Genomic DNA, 27,624 nt, shown 5'->3' on the forward strand with positions numbered 1-27,624 from the left:
TAAAATCACCTAAAATTACCGGATTTTAGCTTAAGCTTGGGCCTTCTAGAGCCCACTAACATAATTAAACCTACGCCAAACAGTCAAAACACAAAAATTCCAAAATTCACCAAAATTAACAGAAGTCCCGAAAATTGGGGCGTTACAACTCTACCCTCCTTAAAGAAATTTCGTCCTCGAAATTTACCTGGTCCAAACAAATGAGGGTATTGCTGTTGCATCACCTCCTCTGGCTCCCAAGTGGCTTCCTCTCTGCCATGATTACGCCAAAGCACCTTCACCAATGGGACAGATTTCCTTCTGAGGACCTTAACATCCCGAGCCAGTATCTGTACAGGCTCCTCCTTGAAGGTCAAATCAGTTTGAACGTCGATTTCTGCGACTGGCACGACATGAGCAGGATCAGAATGATAACGCCTTAACATGGAGACATAAGAAACATCGTGAATCCTGTCTAGTTCTGGAGGCAATTCCAACTTATAAGCCACTGGCCCTACTCGCTTCAAAACCCGATAAGGCCCAATGAACCGCGGACTCAACTTGCCTTTCTTACCAAACCTCAATATCTTCTTCCAAGGAGAAACCTTTAAAAATACCATATCCCCTACTGAGTACTCAATCTCCTTACGCTTCAAATCTGCATACGATTTTTGCCTATCAGATGCTTCTTTCAAACGGTCCCTAATTATTCTGACCTTAGCCCATGAATTTGCTCATGGTGGCCTCTATGATTGAACGCCCACGTCTATTCGCTCAGATTACCACACAAGCAAGTGCATGCTCGTGTAGCGTCAATAGCCATACTTTTCTAGCTTGTGCTGATCTACATTTACAGTAGTGTGGTTACACACCTGTTTATAGAAAAGACGCACATAGTACTTGAGCATTCCAAACCTTGATCCAATCCACAACATTCAATTGGTCACGAGGTAATCAAATTAGTACTACTCCTCTCCATACCACTTATCCAAAGATCAATTGTCACATACCTTGTTTCGAACCCCCAAGCTTTTACATACCTAAACCGTTGACCAAGAATGATTTTCCCGTTCTTCGGTTATTATCGGCATATCAACCAAATCTACACAACTGTTTGAACCAAGCGTAAACCACTTACTGAAACATAAAACTGATTATAGAGAAAGGAAGTAATCGGTCTACCTCCACAACAAACACCCTATGCGACGGAGGCAGAGGCTTAGCACAAGCTGCCCCTAACAAATATCGGTAGCCAAGAATACATTAGATGGAAACTATTAATACGACAGAAAAAGCAGAGAAGAGAGAATAACTCTGTGCACTTAAAATGAGAGCCAGACTTACCAATGCAAAACTGGTGAATAGAATGACTACAGAAATGGTAGGTAGCAACGATGGGAAAGTCGGTCATAGTGAGGGTAAGAGAGGCAGGAGTATACGACCAAGTATTATGATTGAGAGACAGGGAATATAAGAAGAGAATCAGCCCGCCAAGAAATGATTGAGGGGAGAGGGAGAGTAGAAGGAATTGGTCAAGCATTAAGAGTTAAAAGCTGAAGAATTTGAGAGAGGGGAGTAGAGGGAACATTCGACCAAGGAGAACAACAAACAAAAGAAAATAAAAGAAATGTACTAGTCGTACCCACAACAATAATCGCTCTCCAAAAGAAAAAAACAGTTGGAAAAAATAGAAAATCAAAATGAAAAGTTTGGCACAATGGGAGAAAATGTGAGCTAATACCATCCCAAGCCGAATTCTTGAGACCCACCTGTAATAGCCCGATTTCGGGCTTAGTCAGAACAGTGGTTTCGGGACCACAAATCCGATGAGGAAATTTTTATTTTTATTATATTTTAATGGTCTACGATTTCACAAAATGATTTCATGAAAATTTCGCTCGAAAATTTCGATGTTTGGGCACTCAATTTAGTAAAATGGACTAAATTGTAAAAAGTACAAAAGTTGAGTTTTATATGTTAGAGGTGTCTAATTGTCATGAAATTTTAAATAGGAGGTCCTTAAATGATAATTAAACCATTTTATAACTTTTTGGACAAAAATGGCCTTGTTTGGGTAAAATTTGAAAGAATAGTAAAAAGGGCATTTTGGTCATTTAGGGGTAAAATGAATTAAAAGACAAATTTTAAACCCCAAATGTGTCCCTTTCTTCTTGCTACAGCAGAATGTACCAAGAGCAGTCATGGTTAGGGTTTGGCCAAGCTTCCAAGCTTAATAGTAAGTGATTTCAAGCTCCGTTTTTAATGTTCTATGTATTTTTGAAATCTCGGTAACTTGTTCTACTTATTTCTACCATTAATTTGAGCTAAGGTTCATGTCTAAAAATTTACCCATGAATAATATGCATGTATTTTGATGTCTAATGATATAAAATGAAGGTTGGGTGTTAGATAAACGACTTTTGCTAAGCGATTTTACGTGAAAACGAGTAAAATGACATAATTGGTAAAAATACCTAATGTTCATAAATACATGTTAGAGTGAGAATTGGATGTTGCTATAGAATGGAAAAATGATCATCATGTCATAAAACATAAGAAAATAGCGTGAAATTTAATTTACGAGATTTGGGGCAAAAGTGTAAATATGTGAAAGTTTAGGGGCAAAATTATAATTTTTCCAAAATATGATTTTGTGTAAATTTGAATAATATGAGTCCTAATTAGGCTATATTTGAAATGATAGAGCAAGGAAAATCGAAATTCGGGCTAAAATCGGCAAAATACCAAGTTGTGGACAAAATGGTAAAAATGACCATTTTCGCATACGAGGTAAGTTCATATGATTTTAATAATGCAATGTGTATTTTAATGTTAATGTTATGATATTATCTGAATAGTAAGTATACATATATGTGAATAATTTGATATTATGTAAATGATGTAACATTACTATATGTTGTTGATGTATTTATAATGGTATGATGATTATTATTTACGAATTGTTGCATGTTATGATTATTGTTGAATTATTATACAAATTATGTGGAATACTTGAAAAATATGAGTTGCCATCGGAGTATCGATATTGGCATCATGAGAAAGATGGAAAAGGCATATGATCGAGGAAAAATCCCGTTTGCACCTTAGGAATAGATTAGGATACAAGTGACATGTCACTAGGATATTTGAGTTCCAAACTCGTTGACTTGAGTCTAAGTTCGTGAGATGTAACTAGGCATCCGAACTCGTTGAGTTGAGTCCGAGTTCACTTATGGATGCGAACACCTGAGCTCATTGAGTTCGAGTTCACTTAGGGGTGGGTTACATGGTAGCTTGGCTACACATATATTCCGCAGGCTATTGAGTTTGTCTAGCTGTGGGCATGGCACTTATGTGCATGCATTCCGTGTATCTGATTATATTCCGAGTGTTCAATGGGTAATTTGATAGAGTATTCGATAATGGTCCCAATGAGACAAGCCATTGGTGAGTATGTTCTTAAGTTAAATTACAAGTTGTACAGGTATGTACACTAAACTTATGTGTGATGCCTTGATATATGATGTATATAGTATTGGTGAATACTATGAAAATGACATGATAAGAAATAAGTCTTGATACTTGATGACATTGATATTATGGATCTATGCCTATGAAGCATAATTATGTGTTCTTTCCATGATGGATGAAATGATATTGTATGGATTTAGTGAATAATAGTTGTGATTGAGTAAATTTAGCCTTGGCAGTTTTGGGTTACTGCAGTGATGCAACTTTGGAAATTCACCATAAATTTTGGAAATTGAGTTAGGGGCTGAATAAAATATGGTATTAAATATAAATGAGTCTATTTTCATATAGTGGAAACGGTACATGCAATTGAATTTTATGTTATGAGATATTTAAATTGTTGTGAGACAGATTCTGAATGACTTTGAGATCCCCTATTCCTATTTGAGAAATTACTTAAAACTTCTGAAAAAATAATTAGGAGTTATAATTTACATGTATAGATTCCTTATTGAGTCTATTTTTAAGATAAATAAACGGTATATTTCTTTGAATTCTATACAGAGAGAAAATTGATTCGTAGTAAACAGAGGTCAGAGTAGACAAATACTAAAATAGGGGAAATTTTAATGAATAAACTGTACTAATTGGCTGAGTCAAAAATTATAAAAATTTTATAGTAGAAAGGTATATAAGTCTAGTTTCAAATAAAATTAACAAAACTTAATTTGGAGTTTCGTAGATCCAAACATAAATGATTTAGTAACTATAACTCAATAAAACAGCTTAACCTGAACATGTGTAATTGTACAATTATAGTGTTTTATCTTGAAAAGCATGTTAGTAATTGCTTATTAATTTCATGTGGGCTTACTAAGCGTAAAGCTTACCCCTCCTCTCCATTTCTTTAGTATTGGTAGGTCAGCTCGGGGTTGGAGATCGTCGGAGGCAGAATCACACTATCAAGCTATCACTTTTGGGAGAATTAATTCAAATATTAGAAATATCAAGTGAGTGGCATGTATAGGGACCTAGTTTTATAACATGTATGTTATAGGCCTCAAAGGCCTATATAAGGGACGATATGCATGTGTTTAAGATATTTTAATTTTGGACAAAAATTTTGTGGCCCGATTTTGCATGTTGTAAATGTTTAAGTCCGGTAATGCCTCGAACCCTGTCCCAGCGTTGGATACGGGTGAGGGGTGTTACACCACCAGTTCCAAAACCGGATCCCTCTCCTACTCCTCTCCAATTCTGAATTTGGCAACCTGCAAATCCCACATTCAGCATGCTGCTCTCTCTCTCCTCAACCTCCCTTAATTTTCTCCTACAACCTCTCCTCAAATCCCTCAACCGTCTCAACTACACAGTTCAAACTCCACTCCAACACCCACTACTCAAACTTTTAATGAAACACAAACTCTAGCCATCCAGCACTGCAAAATTTTAATCCCTTCGCTCATACAGGGATTCGAACCTCAGACCTCAGGTATAAATGACACGCCTCTTATCCCCTAAACTAGCAAGCCCTTTTCTGTCTTGTTTTTCCCCTATTTATTTAAAAGCCTACTGCCTAGAGACAGTGCTTATTCCTTTAAAAACAAAACTTTTTTGCACCTCCTTAGGCTTGAACCCAAGACTTCTCAGCCACTTCCCAGAACACTTAACCACTGAAACAGACGTGCAATTGTGTTACCTTCTTGCACAATTAAACATTTATGTGTTGTCTTCTAACTGTTCTCATACTCAAGACCTAATACTTCTAGGCCCAAAATTCGGGCGTTACATCAAAGATCAATTTATTCACAAGTAAGCACTTAATCAATCAAATTCTGTAATTCATATTTAATAATTAATAAGAATCCTTGAATGGAAAAAATTATGCTTTTACCTTCATTTAAAATAATGGTAAATTTTTTTTAGTCCATGTACTTTCCAATCTTTTTTATATCCTAATAGTGATTTTTATTACACCAAAACATATTACAACTTTTCCTATGCTAATTGATCAATAATAACTCGCATTTCCCATTATGGTCAAATTTGTACTTTAATCCTCAAACTTTTCAAATTGTGCAATTTAGTCTTTTTTACCACTTTCTCACCTCTAAAATAATTTTTGTTGTTCCCAAGCTCTAAAATCAACTTTTCCTTCCTAAGAATTTTATTTCTTACTCGTTTTTCAAAAAAAAAATTCACAAATTTAATGCATTCAATTCCAAAATAGTGTCATATGTCTAGTAAAAAATTTTGGTGTGTTACAAAAGAAGTTGAGGAAAGCTTTAACGAGAAAGAGAAAGGCGTTAGAGAGCTTTGATTGTTTTTCAGTTTATGCAACTCATTTTTCTGAATCATTTTATGTTAGTGACTAAATTAGATTATTTACATGTGTTTATGTCATTAATATTATGTTGTGATATAAAGATAATGTGCTTTGAGAATGTATGTTGAATGTAAATTATGTTTAGTAATGGTCAAAGGTATTGATGCCTATGGTTAAATGCTCATGCTATTGAATTTTTGGTGGTGTTGTATTGTTTTTGTTATCAAAATGAGTTAAATACAATAATTTGCTCATTAAACGATTTTGGATAGTTCTCGTATATAGTTTACATGCTATAATGTATTTTTTTAAGCTTTTGTGTTACATGTTTATAAAAGCCCTAAACCATCTCTATCACCGAATTAGGGTTATAGAGTATTCTAATACAAATCAAAATATTCAATATCATATAGAAAACAAATATTCAAATTTAAATATTAACATTCAATTCCAATTTTCATTCATAGCATAAATACATTTACGGGCCTTAAACCAAGCCTATGAGGCCTTAAAATTAATTTGGGAATAATCAGGGACTAATTTGAAACAAAACAAAAAAATTATAGAAAATTTTGAAAATTTTCGAAATAGGGGTCACACAGCCCTGTGACAAAACGCAGGCCATGTGGCTTAGGGGCATGGTCGTGTGGCCAAACTGTGTACAATTCAGAATAGGGCTCACATGGTCGTGTCTCAACTCATGTGCAAATCGAAATAAGATCATACGGTCATGTCGCAAGTCGTGTGCCAGACTATGTGAGCATTCAGAATAGGGTCACACGACCGTATCGTCAGGATATGTAACTTTCTAAGACCGTGTGAACAAACTTACACCTAAAATTAAAATCATACATGGCCATGTGGTGTGACCATGTGTGGTACAAGACCGTGTGACAGCCCACGTCATAGGCTCTGTGCACCTAAAATGCCTTCCAAAACAAATCCCTTTTCTTAGATGCCAAGCCAAACCAAATTCATCCATTCACATGCCTTCAAAACACATTCAAACAAGCCTTAAATATGCCAAAACATTCAACCTAAGTGTCTAACCAATGTGCCTTGATTGACACCACATTCATTTGCCAAATCAAACATATATATCACACCAAGCTTACTTGCATTCAAGTTCACAATATCCAAATATAATCACATACCAAACTTACCATTCATTCATACCATTCATGTCTACTTTCATCATTTTAAATTCATGCATAAATAGATTAAACCAAAATACCAAAACACAGCTATGTATACATTTACAAACTAAAGCCATATATATACAAATAAGATAAAAGTAGGTTTAAAACAACATCATATTGAAAAATTAGCTTAAAAGTTCCTAGTAGATGTCATTTATAACCAACATCAAAAGATCAAAAAATCTACCGAGATGATGAACGGATAGTTTGTTGCTGCGACTTGAACTTCCAACTATCAAAGCTTTTCAAAATCTACAAGAGAAAAGTACAAATAACATAAGTAAATAATGCTTAGTAAGCTTGAATAGGATATAACATAATTCACTAAATAAAAATTATTTAGCTTAAAATATGCATTATATTATAAATCATCTATAAGTTCATTTGATTCTTTTTTGTACAACAAGCCTCGAACCATCAATGAGGTATCCACTCTATTTGTGTACCTTCCAAATAATTCACAATTTGAAGGAAGCCATGGTATCTTCCAACCATGGTCTTTATACATTCCCGAAGTTGTGCCATAGTATCTTTCAACTATGGTCTTGTTCATTACCGATGTCATGCCATAGTATCTTTCAACTATGGTTTTATTCGTTTCTGGTATAGTGCCATAGTATCTTTCAACTATGATATTTCTCGTTCCAGGTATAATGCCATGGTATCTTTCAACCATGGTCTTTCTCATTTCTCAAATCAAAGAATTTGCTGAACCAAAACATATATAGATAAACATCAAATTACAAATCAATAACCAAATAATTACTTAAATTAACTTACAAACCTACCTAACCAAAAACGATTGTAGAATTAAGGCCGACAGCTATTCTACTACTTTAGCTTTTCCACGATCTTTTTTCGATGGATTTGTTTCTTGATCTAAATAATAAATTTAACTCAATTAACTATTTCAACCATATTAATTAGTTACATTCATGCATAAAAGTCCTTTTATTATAATTTACATTATTGCCCTTAAACTTTACATTTTATGCAATTTAGTCTGTAAACCCAAAACTTTCAAATAAGTTGCATTTAATCACAACCCATGCTAGCCAAATTTCTTAAGGTCTCTACATGCCCCATAATTATCAAATTTCACAATAATTCCATGTAATTCACTACTTTAACAATTAAATCCCTTAACATTAAAATTACTAAAAATTACTTAACAAAATACTTATATTTAACTATTAAACTCAAGAATTTATCAACTAAATTCACAAACACACTATCTCATTCATGATAGGTCCCTAAAATTTTGATAGTTTTACGAATTAACCTCGGGTTAGCTAGATTAAGCTAAAATGATTACAAAAACGTAAAAATTATTAAAAATGGGCTTCAAAATCACACATATGCATTGGAGAGAGCTTGGTCGAACCTTCTTTTCCCAAAAATGGTAGTTTTTCAGTTTGGAGAAGATGAACATAAAAGTTAAAAATGATTTGTATTCTTTATTTTATTTTAACTTCACTTTTGTTTTAATTTTTATTTAATTAAAACATATAATTTTAAAATAAAAACAAGCACTAATTGTATATACCATTTAATTATGGTATATTTGCAACATAAACCCTTCTACCTTTCTTATATTAATCAATTAGCTAATAGAAACTAACTTTTACAACTTTTACAATTTAATCCTTTTACTTAATTAACTATATAAACGTTAAAATTTCTTAACCAAATTTTAATAAGACACTATAATAACTCTATAAACTTTAAATGAATAATAAAATACTGGCTTACTGGTCAGTATTATGGTCCCAAAACCATTGTTTCTGACACCACTAAAAACGGGTTGTTACAATGTTTGCCTTGTGCACCAGAGAGATTCAAATGTGATGCTTTGCGTAACCTCAAGGATTGGTTGGATTAAGTCATGTTGTACATGCACTAGAGATTTGATATTGTGTACCTACTATTCGCACTTAGCACATTTTGTAGGGGAATAGTTGGATATCCATGTATTCATCTACAATCTAATTTTAGTTAATTGGGCACTAAATTTATGTTAAAAGATCTTATGTTGCATTTTGAAATATGTTTATGTTATGTTGAAAAACGAAGAACCTTAATACGTAGTTGGAAATATTGTGATAATATAATATTTTTGAAAATATTATTGGAAGCATGCTTATTTGAAAAATAATGTGATATATCTGTTGGAAAAAAATGGTTTAGAAAATAGTGCTTTTAGGCACCATGGAAGTTTAAATTTTTACTTAAAATCGAGACTTTTGATATTTATAGCATTAACTCCTTAACTAAAATTATACTTGTGCTTTGTATAGGGTGGTCTAAGTCAATTTTGGCTTTCTATTGAACGACCTTCTACACTATCATCGAACCCTGAATTGCTTTGAGTGTGGGCTCAAATAATATGAACCAAGTTCATAGAATGAAAAATTTTATTAACTTTCAATGGGAAATTTAATTCTCTCTATAACAAAAAAAAACTATAAGCTTTTCTAAAAAAAAGAGATAGAATTTATTCTATGAAATAAATTGCCACTATTTTGCAATAGAGTAATGGTGCTCTCAAAGTTATGTAGTTGAGCTCATAATTATTATTTATAGAGAAATGATACAAAAGTTATGTCCAAATAAGGTCTAATTAAATAATAATAATTTAATAAAAAATATAAACTCTACTCTAAGTAGAATAGAGGGGGGCAACATCCACAGGGAATACTAGGGTTTGCTACCCATATCATGTAACCAAGTCTAATTAGGTCTTTCATGCATTGGTAAAATTATGTGTTATCAAAAATTTTATCCAACACTTATAATTTATCCAATCTAATAACTATTTTTTATTTCCTAAATATTATTTATTAATTTAAAATTTCTCAATTAAATTTTTTACAACTCAATTCTAATTTTGTTAAAGTCATGGAAACTTTACTATATTAGATATAAAGAAATATATTTAATTGTCTCATCCAAAAAATTCACGATGACTAATTAATTTAATCTCACTTTGAACTTCAATTATTTAATTAAAATAAATTAAATAATAATTCAAAGAAATAAAATTAATTTCTAAGTCATATTTTGTACTTAGAGAGACAACACGCTCATTACGAATAGTGATACATTCAAACTATTTCTCTTACTTCATTATTTTCATTCTTTCCATATTATTGGCTCTACTAGCAATTCGTTTTGGGTTATCTCGAGCTACTGAAGGGATCGGTTGGACATATATAATTAGGGCTCAAATAATTTGTATTTAAGTTCCGTCTCTTCGTCTATTAATTACGACATTATTTAATCATGGAGTCATTCCACTAAAGTACTATGATTGAACTCACCCTTATTATATACCATTACAAAATCTACTCGTCAATTGTTCATCCAACGGCCTTGTCATAAGTGTGTTACCCTCATAGGATATCCTTAATCTCCTTTGAATAAATTTGTTCTCCCAATGTGGTCTTATTTTCTCTCATGGTAACCATTACATCTTCCATCAAGAAATTTGTGACAGCCCTAATTTGACCCTAGTCGGAAAGTGGTTTCGGGACCACAAAACCGGGTCGTAAAAATAATTAACCATTAAGTTTTGTGTTTATTGTATGTGAAATAGGCATGTGTGAAAGTTTCATGCTCCAATTTTGTCATTAGTATGTGAAATTATTAAATAGGACTTATGTGAGGAAATTTAGAAATGTGCTAGGCAAATGTTATAGTGGCCTATTAAAGCATGTTAGAAAATACTTGTACTTGCATGTCAAATTAGCCAAAAGTCTAGATGGTGGCCGGCCATGCTATGGGTTAAAACATATTATAAATATGTTATGTTAACATTTGTGTTAAAAATAATAAAATAAAGAGCGTGGATAATAAAATAATAGTGGTTAGTAGGAGAAGAAACAAAAAAAAAGAGTTAGCTAGGTTGCTCCTCCATTGCCGTAACTAGAGGAAGAAGAAGAGGGGAAGTTCGGCCAAGGTGGTTCTTTAGATTAAAGGTATGTTCAATGTTGCTTTTGGAGGTTTATACATCCTTTGGATGATTAGCCTAATTCTATCTATCTCATGGATGGAATTGGGGTTGTTGGAGAGTTAGGATTCAGCTAAGAGGCTTCAAATTTTAGTTGATGCTTTGATACTACTAGCATGTTAGCTATATGGATGTGTTAAGTTACTTGAAATGTTAGATAAATTTGAACTCCCTACCAAATTCTTTAGACAACCCATGTTAGAAATTTCGGTATTGAGATGTCTAGAACTTTCGGCCATTGTAGCTATGGAGAAATAAGGTTTTGTTTCTTGTTAAATTTAGATGAACAAGGGTAGATGAGTGTTTGAACTATACAAATAATCATATGTGAGCATTAAGTGCTAAGGGAAAGGAATCGGCTACCTTATTAGGTACCAAGACCGAATGTGAATTTGATTAGGTTTGAGTAATTATTATGCTTAAAATCGATGTAGTTAAGTACCATGTTCTAGCCGAACATGTACTTGTTTAATGTTGTGAACAAGTGCCATTTAGTTGTTCTAAAATTGTCTAAATTAGATGTTTAATCATCTAAGGGTTCGGCATTGTGCATTCTTGTTAAGAGTTTGATTTGAAATCATGAGATCTTGTTGACTTGTGTTTAAATGGCATTCGGTCATGGTCTATGGGAGTTTACTAATCCGGTTTAGGTGCCAAATACTTTGTATTGGAAATTTTGATGTGTAAGTAGAAATTAATTAAGATGATATTGAGACATTCGAAAATAAATATGTATTAAAGTTATATTTGTAGTAGTTTAATGTGATTTACGAAGTGCACAAATTTGAAAGCGAGAAGGTGATAGACTTAAGTGGTAATTGATTCAAATAAATTGGTTCTAAAATGTATATGAATTTCGTATGATTGTGTTTGATTGGGAGGTAAATTGTTTGATTTAGCTCAAGAGCTTAGAGGATCAACGTTGGATAGGGGAAAGGAAAAAGTAATTGAATAGCCGTTGAAGTCGTTCGACAACGTCCGAGGTAAGTCTTCGAGTAATGAAACTTAGTTTATGATTTGATTAAGTCATGACATATAAGCATAACAAATAAACGGTGATATAATGATTCTACTTGAATGATATATTGAGGTGATTAGTTTATACCTATGACGGGTAGCCGAATGTGTATAGAGATCATGTTATAAAGCCAATCAAAATCATGCTCTTTGTATGTGGCTATTGAGCCGAAATTGGTAAGGTTTGATAAGTGTCTTGTGTTTGAGCTTTAGTAATGAAAATGAAATATGGGTGTGCCATGATTTATTGATATATGTGCATGATTATTCGAATGATATCCGGGCTAAGTCCCGAAGGCATTTGTGCTATTGACTATATCCGGGCTAAGTCTCGAAGGCATTTGTGCTAGTGACTATATCCGGGCTAAGTCTCGAAGGGTTTTGTTCTATTGACTATATCCGGGCTAAGACCTGAAGGCATTTGTGCGAGTTGCTATATCCGGCTAAATCCCAAAGGTACTTGGGTTTGGAAATGAGCGATCTTGCTGTAATAATTTCAATTAATACGCTCATAAAATCCAAACGATAAGGTATGTTTCGTATATGCATCGGAAAAGTTAACCTTTTTAGATAGTACGCGCTCTATTGATTAACAACTTCCGGCCTTTAGTTAGGTTTGATCCCCTGTGTATGAATATACTGGTTGAGGTGTGAAGTAAGTATGATTTTGGGAACATGCGTATATGCAACTATTCATTTAGTCATATGAACGCTATACTTTAGTCGTAAATAATTTCATTACTTGAACTTACTAAGCATTAAAATGCTTACTCTGTTACTTTGATTCTCTGTTTTATAGATTTTGTTCGTCAGCTATCGGGCTCGGGAGTGTCAAAGTTGAAGTCATCCACACTATCTAAGCCATTTTTTGGTACTCTTTTAGTTCAATTTTGAAAATGGCATTTATAGGGCTGACCCTTCTTGTTAATTAAGTACCCTTTGGTAATGTGTATTCGTATAGCCATGCGAAAATGGCTTGTATATTTTGAAGTATAACATTATGGTCTTGTGATATGGTTATTCAGTTTTGGTGGAAATGTTTGGTAATGACTAGCCATTGGAATGGCCAATCATGGTCCTATTGGCGCTACGTACGTCATGGCTAATCAGGATTACCCTTGATAATAATGTATGTCAATTTGCTAGTCGATTCATGGAAAATTATGAAATAGGTAAAATTTACCTTAAAATAGATGCTGACAGCAGTAGTGACGTAAGTTGGAAAAATCACTAAAAATAGTAGGAATGAAATTAAATAGTGAATAAATTATGTAATCTAATCTTGATGAGTCTATTTTCATATGAAAGAAACGAAACGACCATATGAGCCGTATTTTATGAGATGTTTAAGTTTTCGTGAAATAGGGCCAGTGCGTTTTCTGGATCCCCTATTCTGATTTTGAAAATTTACCATAAATGAACCAAAGACAATTAGAAGTCATGCTTTATATGTATAGATTCCTTTTTGAGTCTAGTTTCATTAGAAACAAACGGCATAAGTATTGAAGCTCTGTACAGGGAGATATCTAAGTCGTAATGCCTGAAGGTCAGAGTAGTCGAACCTTGAAATAGGGGAGACTTTAACTAATAAAATGTACTAATTGGATCGACTAAAAATTCTAGAAAATAATTTGTAGATGGACATATGAGTCTAGTTTCAGGAAAAATTTACGGAATTAGTTTTTGAGTTTTGGAACTCGAGATATGATTTTTAAAGTAACTGTGATGCAGTTAGCCAGCTTGTCTGGAAATTTTAAAATGAACTGTGTAAGTAAATGAATTAAGTCTGTTAACACCTCGTGTTCGACTCCGGAAACGGTCTCGGGTGCGGGGCGTCACAACTTTATTGGTATCATAGCTACGGTTTAGTCTATTCTAGGACTACCATAATACATTCGGGTTTAGCTATACATGCCATTATGTGTTTATTGATAGTGTGGTGATTTCTGACAGTTAAAAATGTGTTTACTTATAGTAATGGATCCCGATCCCAACCGAGCGGTAGCTGATGACGTTGAGAATGTAGCACCTGCTCCCGCGCAAGGGACAGCACCGGCAGACTCTCAACCTATTGCTAGTAATCAGAATGATGAAGCTAGACAGGCTTTTTATAGCGTAATGAATGAGTGGTTCAATCAGTACATTCAAACTAATACGGCTGTTCCACAACCCCCATTCCCGACCAATACAACCCCTGCACCTGCGATACCTCCGGTAACTGACCAGATAAGGTTAAATAAGCCTCCAGTTGGCAGAATCTGAAAACACGGGGCTACTAAATTTAAGGCTACAGACAGCGATGATGCCGAGCAAGCTGAATTTTGGTTGGACAACACTATTCAGGTACTTGATGAACTATCTTACACACCCGATGAATGCCTTAAGTGTACTATCTCCTTGCTACGAGATTCTGGCTATTATTGGTGGAATACGTTGATTTCTATTGTGCCCAGAGAGCAAGTAACTTGGGAGTTTTTCCAAATCGAGTTTCGAAAAAAGTATATCAGCCAGAGATTCATTGATCAAAAACGGAAAGAATTTCTTGAACTTAAACAAGGTTCCATGTCGGTTACTGATTATGAACGAAAATTTGTAAGGCTTAGCCGGTACGCTCGAGAATGCATTTCCTCAGAAGCCGTAATGTGCAAACGTTTCAAAGATGGACTGAACGAAGATATAAAACTGTGTGTTGGCATTTTAGAAATCAGAGAATTTGTGGTACTTGTCGAGCGAGCTTGCAAAGCCGAAGAGCTCAGTAAGGAGAAAAGAAAAGCTGATATGGGAGCAAAGGAGTTTCGTAAGAGATCTGCGGGAAAGCCCTTTCAACAGTCATCGAAGAAATTTAGAGATGATTCAGGCCGGTCTAAAGGCACTTCGGGCTTTTCTAGACGAGATCGTGATCGAACCCCTGTGAGTACACGAGTCGCTTCGGTTGCCAGTGTTGGAAATGATCGTCGAGACAGAACAGAGTGCCAGTATTGTGGTAAATGGCATTCGGGGAGTTGTAGATTCCATGCTCGCTCCTGTTATAAGTGCGGATCAGTTGACCACTTTATCAAGGATTGCCCGAGACTGTCTGAACAGAATGTAAATCAGAGTGGGAAAACGGGTGCTACTACTGCTCGAGGTAGACCATCCAAAAATGTGGGGAATGCTAGTGGCGGTCAGAGAGGATCTAGAGATGTTACTACGAGATCTGAGGCTCGTGCTCCTGCTAGAGCTTATGCTATACGTGCACGCGAGGATGCTTCTTCGCCAGATGTTATTACTGGTACTTTCACTCTCTTTGATACTAATGTGATTGCATTGATTGACCCTGGTTCTACTCATTCTTATATATGTGAGACTTTAGCATCCAGTAAGACTTTACCTGTTGAGTCTACTGAGTTCGTTATTAGAGTGTTGAATCCTTTGGGTCATTATGTGCTTGTTGATAAGTTGTGTAAGAAATGTCCCCTAGTAATTTGAGGTTCCTGTTTTCCGGCGGACTTGATGCTTTTACCGTTTGATGAATTTGATGTTATTCTCGGTTTGGATTGGTTGACCGTGCATGATGCGGTTGTGAATTTCAAAAGTAAGACTATTGATTTGAAGTGTGCAAATAATGAGATAATCCGAGTTGAATCTACTGTCTTGAATGGATTGCCAACAATAATATCCTCGATGTTAGCTCAAAAATATGTGAGAAAGGGGTGTGAATCGTATCTTGCATATGTACTTGATAATGAAGAATCAGGAAAGAAACTTGAGTCGGTACCAGTGGTTTGTGAATATCCGGATGTTTTTCCCGAAGAATTACCAGGGTTACCACCTGTCCGGGAGGTAGAGTTTGGCATCGAACTTGTACCTGGTACTACACCGATTTCGATAGCTTCGTATCGTATGGCACCAACGGAATTAAAGGAATTGAAAGCTCAATTGCAAGAGTTGACGGATAGAGGTTTCGCTCGACCAAGTTTCTCACCTTGGGGTGCACCAGTATTGTTTGTGAAAAAGAAGGATGGAACCATAAGGTTGTGCATCGACTATCGTCAGCTGAATAAAGTGACAATAAAGAATAAATATCCGTTACCGCGTATTGATGATTTGTTTGATCAACTAAAGGGAGCCTCAGTGTTTTCAAAGATAGATTTGAGATCGGGTTATTATCAGTTGCGAATTCGGGATTCGAATATACCCAAAACTACTTTCAGAACGAGATATGGTCACTACGAGTTCTTAGTGATGCCGTTTGGGCTCACTAATGCCCCTGCGGTATTTTTGGATTTGATGAATCGGATCTTCAGACCGTTTTTGGATCGGTTTGTAGTTGTGTTTATCAATGATATTTTGGTCAATTCGAGAAATGAAACCGATCATGCTGAACACCTGGGATTAGTGTTGCAGATTTTACGGGATAAGCAGTTATATGCTAAGTTCAGTAAGTGTGAGTTCTGGTTAAGAGAGGTTAGCTTCTTGGGTCATGAGGTATCTGCATCGGGTATTCGAGTTGATCCGAGCAAAATTTCAGCCATACTTAACTAGAAGCCCCCGAGAAATATTACTGAGGTTCGGAGCTTTTTGGGACTTGCCAATTACTACAGACGGTTTGTAAAGGGTTTCTCAATAATAGTCACACCAATGACGAAGCTACTTCAGACAGATGTTAAGTTCAAATGGACAGAAAAATGTCAGAAAAGTTTCGATCAACTAAAAGCTTACTTGACTGAAGCTCCAGTGCTAGTGCAGCCTGAATCAGGCAAAGAGTTTGTCATTTACAGTGACGCATCCTTACTTGGGTTGGGTTGTGTATTGATGCAAGAAGGTCGAGTTGTAGCATATGCGTCGAGGCAATTGAAGCCACATGAGAAAAATTATCCAACCCATGATCTCGAATTAGCTGCCATCGTATTCGCTTTGAAAATATGGAGACACTACTTATTTGGTGAGAAGTGCCATGTATTTTCGGATCACAAAAGTCTCAAATATTTGATGACTCAAAGAGATTTGAATCTGCGACAAAGACGTTGGCTCGAGTTGTTAAAAGATTATGAGCTTGTCATTGACTATCACCCGGGAAAGGCTAATGTGGTTGCGGATGCCTTAAGTCGTAAATCACTGTTTGCTTTATGAACGATGAATGTACATTTGTCGGTTCTATCCGATAATGTGTTAGTAGCAGAAATAAAGGCCAAACCATTGTTGATTCATCAAATTCGTGAAGCTCAGGAAGTCGATGATGAATTGGTTACAAAACGGGCTGAATGTGTTTCGAATAAGGAATCAGAGTTTCAAATTGATGATGACGATTGTTTGAGGTTCAGAAGTCGTTTATGTGTTCCAAGGAATTTAGAACTTATTTCGACAATTCTGAACGAAGCTCATTGTAGCCGAATGTTAATTCACCCGGGGAGTACGAAAATGTACAACGATCTGAGACGTCAGTTTTGGTGGCATGGTATGAAACGAGACATTTCCAATTTTGTTTCGAAGTGTTTAATATGTCAACAAGTGAAAGCGGAACATCAAGTGCCTACAGGATTACTTCAGCCGATCATGATACCCGAGTGGAAGTGGGATCGAGTCACGATGGATTTTGTATCTGGATTGCCATTGTCATCAAGCAAGAAAGATGCGATCTGGGTTGTTGTTGATAGACTGACAAAGTCGGCTCATTTTATCCCTGTACGTACGGATTATTCTCTTGACAAGCTAGCTGAAATGTATGTATCCCAGATTGTAAGGTTACATGGGGTACCAATTTCTATTGTATCAGATAGAGATCCGAGATTCACATCGCGATTTTGGAAGAAATTTCAAGAAGCTTTGGGTACCAAGTTGCATTTTAGCACCGCATTTCATCCACAGACTGATGGTCAATCCGAGCGGATAATTCAGATACTCGAGGATATGTTGAGATGTTGCATCCTTGAGTTTAGTGGTTCATGGGAGCGGTATTTACCTTTGATTGAATTCGCTTACAACAATAGTTTTCAATCAAGTCTTAAGATGGCACCTTACGAGGCTTTGTACGGTCGTAAATGCCGTACACCAATGTTTTGGACCGAGCTCGGTGAAAGTAAAATTTTTGAAGTTGATTTGATTAAAGATGCTAAGCAGAAAGTAAAGATAATTCGTGAAAGTCTGAAGGCAGCATCAGATCGTCAGAAGTCGTACGCGGATTTAAAACGAAGAGATATTGAGTATCAGGTGGGAGACAAAGTGTTTCTTAAAGTTTCACCTTGGAAAAAGATACTCAGATTTGGCCGTAAGGGCAAACTGAGTCTGAGGTTCATAGGGCCGTATGAAATATCCGAACGAGTTGGTCCAGCGGCATATAGATTGATTTTACCCCCCGATCTCAAAAAGATTCACAACGTTTTTCACGTTTCGATGCTTCGACGTTACAGATCTGATCCTTCGCACATAATTAATCCCTCCAAGGTTGAAATTCAATCCGATATGAGTTATGAAGAAGAACCGATTCGTATCCTAGCTCGTGAAGTGAAAAAATTACGAAATAAAAAGGTTCCTTTAGTAAAAGTGTTATGGCACAAGCACGGGGTCGAAGAAGCTACTTGGGAAACCGAGAACTCTATGAAAGAACGATACCCAAACCTATTTACCTGTAAGATTTTCGGGGACAAAAATTTCTTAAGTGGGGGAGAGTTGTGACAGCCCTAATTTGACCCTAGTCGGAAAGTGGTTTCGGGACCACAAAACCGGGTCGTAAAAATAATTAACCATTAAGTTTTGTGTTTATTGTATGTGAAATAGGCATGTGTGAAAGTTTCATGCTCCAATTTTGTCATTAGTATGTGAAATTATTAAATAAGACTTATGTGAGGAAATCTAGAAATGTTCTAGGCAAATGTTATAGTGGCCTATTAAAGCATGTTAGAAAATACTTGTACTTAAATGTCAAATTAGCCAAAAGTCTAGATGGTGGCCGGCCATGCTATGGGTTAAAACATATTATAAATATGTTATGTTAACATTTGTGTTAAAAATAATAAAATAAAGAGCATGTATCATAAAATAATAGTGGTTAGTAGGTGTAACACCCCGTACCCGAGACCGTTGTCAGAAGCGACCACGAGGTGCTAACAGACATAATTCATGTATGTTCACAGTCCATTTTAAAAATTTCCAGACAGCTAGCTAACTACGTCACTGTCACCTTAAAAATCATATCTTGAGTTCCAAAACTCAAAAATCTGTTTTGTAATTTTTCCATGAAACTAGACTAATATATCCATCCACAAATTGTTTTATAGAATTTTTGGTCGAGCAAATTAGTACAGTTTATTAGTTAAAGTCTCCCCTGTTACAGGGTTCGACTACACTGACCATCCTGCATTGCGACTTAGATAACTCCTTATACAGGGCTTCAATACTTATGCCGTTTGTTTCTAATGAAACTAGACTCAAAAAGGAATCTATAAATATATGGCATGACTACTAATTATCTCTGGTTAATTTATAATTAATTTCCAAAGTCAGATCAGGGGATCCAGAAATCGCTCTGGCCCTGTCCCACGAAAACTTAAATATCACTTAAAATACGACTCATATGACTGTTTCGTTTCTTCCATATGGAATTAGATTCATCAAGGTTCAATTACATAATTTATTCACTATTTCATTCCATTCCTACTATTTTTAATGATTTTTTAAATTCACATCACTGCTGCTGTCAGCATCTGCCTTTAAGGTAGACTTTACCTATTACATAGTTTCCATGATTCAACTAACCCTTTAGCATATATAGCACAGAGTATGATCGTGATTAACCATTCCAATGGCCAACCATTGCTAAGCATATCCACACCTCTCAATAACCATATACATACAAAATGATTATAACATTATGCTCAAAAATATATATAAGCCATTTTCGCATGGCTATCCAAATTTGTACAATACCGAAAGGTACATGACCAACATCAAAAAGGGTAGTCCTATACATGCCATTTCAAAGTTCAACCAAAAGTGTACCAAAAGGGGCTTTGATAGTGTGGACGACTTCGACTTCAACAATCCCGAGTCCGATAGCTGACGAACCAAAATCTATAAAACAGAAAATCAAAGAAACGGAGTAAGCATTTAATGCTTAGTAAGTTTTGAGCCATGAAATTAGACACAACTAAAGTATAACATTCGTATGGCTAAACAGATAATTTCATATGCACAAATTCTCAATATCATACTTACTTCACATTACCGACCCTTATATTCATACACAAAAGATCAATTTAGCCAAAGGCCGGTAGCTCATTTATCGACTGAGCGAATACTATTTGTAAGGAATCAACCAATTCAATGCATATACGAAACATACCTCACTGCTGGGATTTTACGAGCGTATTAATTGAAATTATTACAGCAAGATCGCTCATTCACAAATCAAGTACCTTCGGAATTCAACCGGATATAGCTACTCGCTCGAATGCCTTCGGGACATAGCCCGGTTATAGGAACTCGCACAAATGCCTTCGGGATTTAGCCCGGATATAGTAACTCGCACGAATGCCTTCGGGACTTAGCCCGGATATAATAACTCGCACAATTGCCTTCGGGCTTAGCCCGAAATTAGTCACTAGCACAAATGCCTTCGGGACTTAGCCCGGTTATCATCCGAATATTTATGCACATATCAAAAAATCATGACACATCTCTATTTCAATTTCATAACTAGAATTCAAACACAAGTCACTTATCAAGCATTATCATTTCGGCTCAATAGCTACATACAAGAGTATGATTTTGATTTACTTAAAACATGATCTAATCAAATCATAATCTAAGCTCCATTACTCAAAGACTTACCTCGGATGTTGTCGAACGATTTCGACGGCTATTCGATCACTTTTTCCTTCCCTTTATCGGATTTAGTTCCCTTTTGCTCTTGAGCTTAATATTAACAAATAAATTGATTTAATCATTTGAACATCAAAAAGAGAAACTCAAGGTTCTTAACCCATATATACATTAGACATTAGAGTCACATATATATGAAATCATGAATCAAACTCAACATATTAGCCCACACTCTCTTTTAGCCGATTATCTAAGCCAAGATAAAAGCATCAATATGCTTGCCTCTAACCGAATACATGCAACACCAATCCATCTCATGTGGCCGAATATGCATGTCTACGTTGAGGCTAATTATATACTTAATACCACATATAAATGGCATACATTTTACTAACTAATGCATTACATATTATAACTCAATACACACCCAGCATTTACTCCATAACTGAAACACCATCATATATAAATATATACCTTGAGATAATATATATGTCATACCAATACATCATGTGCAAATATATATATATGTGCAAGAGCCGAATCATAAAGTTGATTATAACCACCTCATATATTTTCATCATATACCCGAATGCACAAGTACATTATAGTAGCTTCCAACTCAATTCATGTTACAAATTTATACTTCACAAGAATAAATCATTAACCAAATATAAGCATACCAAAATAAACTCTTTCTATGTTCGAATATAACCTAATATCATTTAATACCAAATCATGTATAACACCTCAACCAAATATAATAACCAAATTCACATGTATATTTTATTTTTAGATGAACCATAGCCGAATCATTTTAACCATGAGTAACATAACAAGCATAAATCATACTTATGGATCTAAGGTAGAACCAAGAAAGGAACTCATAGATATCAAGATGTAAGCAAACTACCATTGTTCAATTAGATTTAGCATGAAACACAACCATCACCCTTATTAATCTCCATAGCCGAAAACCTTACTTATTCCAAAATCACAATTTCAACATGGGTTACCAACAATAACTTGATATCTCACTCAATATCAACTAGGATTTCAAGAACTAGTATCAACTTCCTTACCTTAATATTGACCTAAGGTGACCGATTGCTTCACTCCTTTCTTCCTCCTTTCAATTCGGCCAAGAAGAACCAAAGAACACAACTTGTTTTCATCACCGAATGCTCTCTCTTTTTTTTTGTTTTCTTTCTTCAATTCACGGCAAAGGGGGGGGAAACATGGATGAGACAATTGTTTTTTTCATCACTCCTCCCTTTGCATTACTTTAATACTAACCCCTTTTCTTTTATTCTTTCTAACATAACACACTAACACAACATGTTTACAACATGTTTCCACCCATAGCATGGCCGGCCACTAGCTCAATTTTTGGGTAATTTGACATGCAAACCCATCATTTTTATAATATGCATTATTAGGCCACTTTACATTTGCCTAGCACATTTCTAAATTTTCTCACATAAGTCCTATTTACTAAAATTCACCTAGAATTAACAAAATTCAAATATGAAAATTTCACACACGCATATATACATAAAATAAGCATCAAACATGACAGCTAATTATTTTTATGACTCGGTTTTGTGGTCCCGAAACCACTTCCCGACTAGGGTCACATTAGGGCTGTCACAACTCTCCCCCACTTAAGAAATTTTCATCCCCGAAAATCTTACCGGTAAACAGGTTTGGGTGTCGTTCTTTCATAGAGTTCTCGGGTTCCCAAGTAGCTTCTTCCATCCCGTGTTTGAGCCATAACACTTTTACTAAAGGAACCTTTTTGTTTCGCAACTCTTTCACTTCACGAGCTAGGATACGAATTGGTTCTTCTTCATAACTCATATCGGCTTGGATTTCAACCTCGGAGGGACTTATTATGTGCGAAGGATCAGATCTGTAACGTCGAAGCATCGAAACATGAAAAACGTTGTGGATCCTTTCGAGTTCAAGGGGTAAAAGCAACCTATATGCAACTGGACCAACTCGTTCGGAGATTTCATACGGTCCAATGAATCTCGGACTCAATTTGCCCTTACGGCCAAATCTGAGTATTTTTTTTCCAAGGTGAAACTTTAAGAAACACTTTGTCTCCCACCTGATACTCAATGTCTTTTCGTTTCAAATCCGCGTACGACTTCTGACGATCTGATGTTGCCTTTAGACTTTCACAAATTATCTTTACTTTCTGTCCAGCATATTTGATTAAATCAACTCCGAAAATTTTACTTTCACCGAGCTCGGTCCAAAACAATGGCGTTCGGCATTTTCGACCGTACAAAGCCTCGTAAGGCGCCATCTTAATGCTTGACTAAAAACTATTGTTGTAAGCGAACTCAATCAAAGGTAGATACCGTTCCCATGAACCACTAAACTCAAGGATGCAGCATCTCAACATATCCTCGAGTATCTGAATTATCCGCTCGGATTGACTATCGGTTTGGGGATGAAAAGCAGTGTTAAAATGCAACTTGGTGCCCAAGGCTTCTTGCAATTTCTTCCAAAATCGCGAGGTGAATCTCGGATCTCTATCCGATACAATAGAAATAGGTACCCCGTGTAATCTCACAATCTGAGAAACATACAATTCTGCTAGTTTATCCAATGAAAAATCCGTACGTACGGGAATAAAATGAGCCGACTTAGTCAGTCTATCCACAACAACCCAAATCGCATCTTTCTTACTTGCCGACAATGGCAACCCAGATACAAAATCCATCGTGACTCGATCCCATTTCCATTCAGGCATCATGATCGGCTGAAGTAAACCCGTAGGCACTTGATGTTCCGCCTTCACTTGCTGACATATTAAACACTTCGAAACAAAATCGGAAATGTCTCGTTTCATACCATGCCACCAAAACTGACGTCTCAGATCGTTGTACATTTTCGTACTCCCCGGGTGAATTCACATTCGGCTACAATGAGCTTCGTTCAGAATCATCGAAATGAGTCATGAATTTCTTGGAACACACAAACGACTTCTGAACCTCAAACAATCGTCATTATCAATTTGAAACTCTGATTCCATATTCGGAACACATTCAGCCCATTTTGCAACCAATTCATCATCGACTTTCTGAGCTTCATGAATTTGATGAATCAACAATGGTTTGGCCTTTAATTCTGCCACTAACACATTGTCGGATAGAACGGACAAGTGTACATTCATCGCTTGTAAAGCAAACAATGATTTACGACTTAAGGCATCTGCAACCACATTAGCCTTTCCCGGGTGATAGTCAATGACAAGTTCATAATCCTTCAACAACTCGAGCCAACGTCTTTGTCGCAGATTTAAGTCTCTTTGAGTCATCAAATATTTGAGACTTTTGTGATCCGAAAATACATGGCACTTCTCACCAAATAAGTAATGTCGCCATATTTTCAAAGCGAATACGATGGCAGCTAATTCGAGATCATGGGTCGGATAATTTTTCTCATGTGGTTTTAATTGTCTCGACGTATAGGCCACAACTCGACCTTCTTGCATCAATACGCAACCCAACTCAAGTAGGGAGGCATCACTATAAATGACAAACTCTTTGCCTGATTCGGGCTGCACTAGAATTGGAGCTTCAGTCAAATAAGTTTTCAGTTGATCAAAACTTTTCTGACATTTTTCCGTCCATTCGAACTTAACATCTTTTTGAAGTAGCTTCGTCATTGTTGTGGCTATCATCGAGAAACCTTTTACAAACCGTCGGTAGTAACCGGCAAGTCCCAAAAAGCTCCGAACCTCAGTAATATTTCTCGGAGGCTTCCAGTTAAGTATGGCCGAAATTTTGTTCGGATCAACTCGAATACCCGGTGCAGATACCACATGACCCAAGAAGCTAACCTCTCTTAACCAGAACTCACACTTACTGAACTTAGCATATAACTACTTATCCCGTAAAATTTGCAACACTAATCCCAGGTGTTCAGCATGATCGGTTTCATTTCTCGAATAGACCAAAATATCATCGATAAACACAACTACAAACCAATCCAAATACGGTCTGAAAATCGGATTCATCAAATCCATAAATACCACAGGGGCATTAGTGAGCCCAAACGGCATCACTAAGAATTCGTAGTGACTGTATCTCATTCTGAAAGCAGTTTTGGGTATATCCGAATCTCGAATTCGCAACTGATAATAACTCGATCTCAAGTCTATCTTTGAAAACACTGAGGCTCCCTTTAGTTGATCAAACAAATCATCAATGTGCGGCATCGGATGAGACAATTTTTTTTTCATCACTCCTCCCTTTGCATTACTTTAATACTAACTCCCTTTTTTTTATTCTTTCTAACATAACACACTAACACAACATGTTTACAACATGTTTCCACCCATAGCATGGCCGACCACTAGCTCAATTTTTTGGGTAATTTGACATGCAATGTAACACCCCGAACCCGAGACCGACACCGGAGTCGAACACGAGGTGTTAACAGACTTTAAACCCCTTATAAAAAATATTTCCCAGACACTGCCAATCTGCGTACTAGTCGCTTTAAAAATCATATCTTGAGTTTCACAACTCGAAAATCAGTTTTGTGATTTTTCCCTGAAACTAGACTCATATGCCCATCTACATATTTTTTTCTAGAATTTTTGGTCGGGCCAATTAGTACAGTTTATTAGTCAAAGTCTCCCATGTTACAGGGATCGACTACCCTGACCTTTGCGCATTACGACTTGGATATCTCCTTGTACAGGGCTCCAATACTGATGTCGTTTGTTTCTATAGAAACTAGACTCAGAGAGGAATCTATACATATATGGTATGACTCCTAATTATCTCTGGTTAATTTATAATGAATTTCCAAAGTCGGAACAGGGAATCCAGAAACCGTTCTGGCCCTGTCTCACGAGAACCTGAATATCTCTTAACATACTGTCTGTATGATTGTTTCGTTACTTTCCTATGAAAGTAGATTCATCAAGGTTTGTTTACATAATTTATTAACTATTTAATTCCATTCCTACTATTTTTAGTGATTTTCGAAATCTACATCACTGCTGCTGTCAGCATCTGCCTTTAAGGTAGACTTTACCTATTTCATGGTTTCCATGATTCAACTAGCCCTTTTTGCATAAATAGCACAATTTATGAAAGTGATTAACCATCCCCGTGGCCAATCCTTGTCAAGCATATCCACACCAAATGATTATAAAATTATACTCAAACACATATAAGCCATTTTCGCATGGCTATCCAAAATTTATACAAGTCCAAAGGGTCCACGACCCACAACAAACGGGTAGTCCTATACATGCCATTTCGAAGTTCAACCAAAATTGTACCAAAAGGGGGGCTTTGATAGTGTGGGCGACTTTGACTTCAAGATCCCGAGTCCGATAGCTGGAGAACCAAATCTATAAAACAGAGGAGCAATGAAACGGAGTAAGCAATTTATGCTTAGTAAGTTTTGAGCAAGGAATTCCAGCACAACAAAAGTATAGCATTCATATAGCTAAACGGATAATTTCATATGCACAAATTTACGACATCGTACTTGCTTCACATATCAACCCTTATGTACATACACAAAAGATCAACTCAGCCAAAGGCCGGTAGCTCGTTTATCAACTGAGCGAATACTTATTTGTAAGGGCTCAACTAAATTCAAGCACATACGAAACATACCTCAATGTTGGGATGTTCGAGAGTATTAACTGGAATTTACAGCAAGTTCATTCATTCCCAAATCACGTACCTTCGGAATTTAACCGGATATAGCTCCTCGTTCGAATGCCTTCGGACATAGCCCGGTTATAGTAATTCGCACAAATGCCTTCGGGACTTAACCCGGATTTAGTAACTCGCACAAATGCCTTCGGGACTTAACCCGGATTTAGTAACTCGCACAAATGCCTTCGAGACTTAACCCGGATTTAGTAACTCGCACAAATGCCTTCGGGCTTAGCCCGGAATTAGTATCTCGCACAAATGCCTTCGGATCTTAGTCCGGATATTGTCACTTAGCACAACCCTTCGGGACTTAGCCCGGACAGCATTCAAATAACCATGCACATTTAACAATAAATCATGGCCCATTCGTATTTCATTTTCGTTAGCAAAACTCAAACACAAGACATTTATCATTCTTGCAATTCGGCTCAATAGCCACACAAAGAGCATGATTTTAATTTGCTCAAAACATGATCTAATCACATCATAATTTAAGCTCTTTTACTCAAGAACTTACCTCGGGTGTTGTCGAACGATTCCGATAGCTATTCGACCACTTTTTCCTTCCTTTATCGGATTTAGTTCCCCTTTGCTCTTGAGCTTAATTAAACAAATAAATTGATTTAATCATTTGAGCATCGAAAAGAGGAACACAAGGCACTTAGCCCATATTTATACATTAGACATTAAAGTCACATATGTACGGAATCATGAATCAAACTCAACATTTTAGCTAATTTTTCCCCCTTGGCCGAATATGCATGTCTATTTTGGGGCCGATTTCAACACTTAATACATTCTACAAGTATGGTCACTTGTATTGACTAAACACCCTTTTGTTTCAAGTTCAAAACTTGGCTAATACACACATATACACACTAGTAAAGCATCCTTTCCCTTTCCATCAATTTAACACATGCATTGCTCATTAACATGCAAAAGTTATATTCGGCCTTAGCACACAACTTGCTAGCCGATTCTTCTCCATTTAGCAACCAATGCACATATGTGCTCACTCAAAATGCTAAAAGGAGGTTCAAGAATCATCAAGCCACCATCACATGCATCATTAACAAGCTTCATATTTAGCATGCAATGGCATTAACACAAACTCCACCTAGGCCGAAT

The sequence above is a fragment of the Gossypium hirsutum genome, chromosome A08 (genome assembly GCF_007990345.1).
Source record: "Gossypium hirsutum isolate 1008001.06 chromosome A08, Gossypium_hirsutum_v2.1, whole genome shotgun sequence".
NCBI lineage: Eukaryota > Viridiplantae > Streptophyta > Magnoliopsida > Malvales > Malvaceae > Gossypium > Gossypium hirsutum.